The sequence below is a fragment of the Terrapene carolina genome, unplaced genomic scaffold (assembly GCF_002925995.2).
Source record: "Terrapene carolina triunguis isolate 2854851 unplaced genomic scaffold, T_m_triunguis-2.0 Scaffold89, whole genome shotgun sequence".
NCBI lineage: Eukaryota > Metazoa > Chordata > Testudines > Emydidae > Terrapene > Terrapene triunguis.
In genome coordinates this window covers 30337865-30342322 of record NW_020664440.1, presented here as the reverse complement: position 1 = coordinate 30342322, position 4458 = coordinate 30337865, and positions in this window count along the sequence as shown.

The following is a 4458-nucleotide window of genomic DNA, read 5'->3' as shown; positions in this document are numbered from 1 at the left end:
CCCCCCCCCACAGCCTTCTGCCCTGCACTCCCCACAGCCTTCTGCCCTGCACCCCCCACACACCCCCAGCCCTCTGCCCTGACCCCTGAACCCCGCCCCAGGTCTGGGGTCCTGGCTGCTGGCCCCTTGCCAGCCGGCGTCCCGGCCGCAGGCCCCGCTCCGCCCGCTGCAGGCCTAGGTGAACAGAACCCCAGGCTGGAAGCGGGCTGAGCGGGCTGGCGGTGTAAGATCAGCATTTTAATTTAATTTTAAATGAAGCTTCTTAAACATTTTGAAAACCTTGTTTACTTTACATACAACAATAGTTTAGTTATATAATATAGACTTATAGAGAGTGACCTTCTAAAAACGTTAAACTGTATTTCCGGCACGCGAAACCTTAAATTAAAGTGAATAAATTAAGACTCAGCACACCACTTCTGAAAGGTTGCCTACCCCTGCTTTAGTCAGACATAAGTCACTGGGCTCAATACAGGGGTGAAGGGGGAAATACTCTGGCCTATCTTCTACAGGAGGTCAGACTAGATGATCTAATGGTCCCTTCTGGCCTTAAAATCCATTAATTTAAATGCCCTAAGGCTTAATTAACTAATTATGTAAAGCACTTTGCAGATATAAAATGCTGTATGTGTTGCTCTAGTTCTTTATCAGATCATCTAACCAGGGTACTTTATAAAATAAATTTCCTATATTTAATTTAGGTAGAAATTTGGCATGAGAATTCTGTGTTGTCGCCTTGGCAAATATCAGCTGCATCGTGACGTGACAGTTACGTATTTTGTGGCATTTCTACTTGGAAAACCTGGAATTTAAAACTTTTTATAAGCTATTTTAATATAAACTTTACAGAATTGTTAGTCTTTAATTGGAGGGTTAGCACCTTCTCTGCACTTTCATATTACCCAAGTGTTGAATGACTTCATTGGAAGCTGGAATTTAAGATACCATGTGTTAGGCACCTTAGAAATCCCTAAACTTGACTAATTTCAGGATCATGATATATCTGGGGCACTTGAATAAAAAAAAAAGCATAGAATCTTGATCTGTGGTCTTACTGCATGGCAGAGGAACTGCAAATGCACTGATGCCTTTCTAGGTACCTCCTTGTCTACTGACGTTCTTACCAATGGGGAATGAAACCAGGCTGATTATCCAGAATTTGTGCTTGCTCTCTGGGCAGTCTTGAACTGAACTATCATGTTTTTGTCCTGACAGTTAAACTGATCTGGACGGAGGCCAGTTTCTGTGAGCTGAGTTGCTGCAATGACTAAGCAGTGTAGAAACCCTGAAGAGTGAAGTAGTTATTCTGAATTCTCATTAAAACAAATTGAAAATTCTGTTTTTGACAATTGAAACACTTGAGGGGAGTAGGTGCTTCCCACAGAGGGAGGCCAATAGTTCTGGTGAGAGCAATGCTTACTTGTATAGTCTACGTTCTTCCCTCCCCAGCTCTGCCAATGCACCTCAGTCCTGATCTGCACCAGTCTGTTCTATCCCAGCAAGCAGCTCTGCCAGTGTCCCTGTATTCTGAAATGCAGCTATCTACCCTTGAAATACCATTTCTGGCTCTCTTCTGAGCACAGACTAGGGTGTTTTTTCTCATCTGGACAATATGTTGACTAGGGGCTAAGTTAAAACCACCAAACACATTTAAACTTCCCCAATCTCCACTGGTGAAAGACTAGTGCGTTAACACACAGGGTCACCCATTCCCTTTCCCCACCCCAAGCCTATTCTTTATTAGCCCACAGCTACAGAACCTGCCTCTTTAGCACAAATGCTAGAGACTCATGCTTTTAGCGGTGGTGGTCTCCAGTTCAATCACCAGTTGTTGGCCAAGATGAGGTCTTCACAACAGGCCTGCGAGAGGAAGGATGGTCAGGTAGTTAGGGCATTAACACAGGATCTAGGAGACCTGGGTTCAAGACCGTGTTCTGCCCTAGATTTTGTGTGACCTGGGGCAAGCCACTTAGCTTCTCTGTGCCTCAATTCTCCCTCTATAAAATGAGGAGAATAGCTCTTGCCTACCTCAAGGGCTGAGGATAAATCTATTGAGTGTGATGTGCGCAGATACTACAGCAATGGGGGCCATCTAACCACCCAAAAAAAAAAAAAAAAAAAAGGGCCTGACTCTCCATCTTGTTCCTTACTTGTGTGCAGAATGATACTAAATACGCTGTAAAATGCTGCTAAATAAGAGTAGGAATTTTTGGCACAAGTGTTAGAGTGCACAATGTGCAAGGCATGTGGGTCTGATTCTCTACTGGTTTTTAAATTGTACCTTCCCTGTGACCGAACCACACCCAGCTGTGTTACTAATCACGTGTCTAAATGTAACTGGACATCTACAGAATCTTATTTCCCAGTCCCACGAGCTGTGCATTTAAAACTTCATGCAGAGCATGACATTGCAGTGTTTTGATTCAACCTGTGCCCGCAAGCTGTGAGCAGATGTCATACTCCATCACATCAGATAATGGAAGATCTCATTATCACACCAGGCTCCATTCAAAGTTTGCTACAGTTCTAGCAGCAGAAACAAGCAGGAGATTTTATTTTTTATTTTATTTTTTTTGGAAGCATGTATATCAAATATTGTTAAATCCCTCTACTTCATTAAGGAGCTGCATTCCCATTGACTTTCAATGGGACTTAGTCGAAGTCACTTAAAAGAGTGACTCTGAAAAGGACTTAGGGGTCACAGGATAACATGAGCTCCCAGTGTGATGCTGTAGCTAAGATGATGAATACAATCCTTCAATGTATAAGAAGGAGACTACGAAGTGGGAGTAGGGAGATGGTATTGTCACAATTCAGGGCAACTGCACCTATATTCCCCCTCTGTGATCCAGCAAGGGCACCCACTTTAGGTTTATAACTCCCTGTCCATTGGCTCTCTTGGGTGAAGACACTCTCTCTCTCTCTCTCTCTCTCTCTCTCTCCCCCCTCTGACCAGGATATTTCCACGCTGCATAGTCCATCCCGTGATATCCCCAGCAAAAGACAGGCTGCCTAAGTAGGCTTCTTTTGCCTTCTCTTCAGAGATGTTTAACAGTGTAGTTACCACAGTTAAGCTACCACAGCGCTCCTCCTAAGCAAGCACATTTTATTCTTAAGGTAAAAGCAATACAGAGAAAACATATTAAAAACAATAAAAGAACCTATATACCTACTAATAAGCTTATCAGAGATTGTCCTAACTGCAACACCGACTCTAGATGGAGCAGTCCTTCAGCCTCCACCCAGCAGTTTTCCTGTGATTTCAAGTTCATCACACCCTTTGCTCTGAACAAGAACTCCCAAGAGACTCACTCATTTATCCAGTTTGGGTCTTTGAAAAGACTAATCGGTAATCAGCCAAACAATGGGTCTCTGCTCAAAATGCAGCTTAAAAAAGTCAGATCTGAGATGGGTCATTTGCATTCCCTTCATCCCCATGTATTTCCTAGGAAATCCACTGCACACACATTGTCCCCAAAAGTCCTTTGATGTTCCTTATATCTCCCAGAAGTTGCATTAATCCTGCCTTCCTCCGAAAGAAGTTCTATGCAATTCCACCATAGTGCACAAACATTTGCATTTTCAGTACAATGGACTCCAAAGGTATTAAAACTTTATTCCATAAGGTTTAACTTAGTTCAGTAAGGTTGAATTTAGTTCCATAAGGTTTGTCCAGGATATTGCATATGTCATATGTGTCACAGGTATTACTTCTGGATATAGCATTAATGAGACCATTACTGGATACCGTGTCCAGTTTTTGTGTCCATACTTCAAAAAGGACGTTGGAAAAATTGGAGAGGGTTCAGAAAAAAGCTACAAGAATTATTCGAAGTCTAGAAAACATGCCTTCTACTAAGACTAAAGAAGTTACAAATATTTGTTTATCTAAGACAGGGGTCTCAAAGTCCCAGCCCGCGGGCCATCTGTGGCCTGAGAATCTCCCCTGTGTGGCCTACGGGACTGCAGCAATTTTGGGCCCAGATCTCTCCCTTGGCCCCGCCTGCTGCCCCTGGATGCTCCCCCGCCCCCACGCATCCCCCGGGAGATTTAAAATGGCCCGGGGCCCCGCCCACCACCGGCAGCGCTGCGGAGCTGAGCGGCTTTCTGCGCACTACTCCATGTGGCTGCTGGCCGCTCCCTGCAGCCCTGGGGTGGGACAGGGCGGGGCTGTGCCTCCGCACGCTGTCCCAACCCTGAGCGCCCCTGCGGCCAATGGGAAGCTGTGGGGGTGGTGCCTGAGGGCAGCAGCGCATGGAGGCCCCCCGGCCTGCCCCACCTTGGAGCCCCAGGTAAGCGCCGCACCCCCTGACCCCATCCCAGAGCCTGCATCCCGTCCCCACACCCCCCCAGCTCCTAAACTCCCTCCAAGAGCCTGCACCCTGAGCCTGCACCCCCTACTCACACACCTCCAGCCCCCAAACTCCCTCCCAGAGCCTGCACCCTCTCCCCACACAC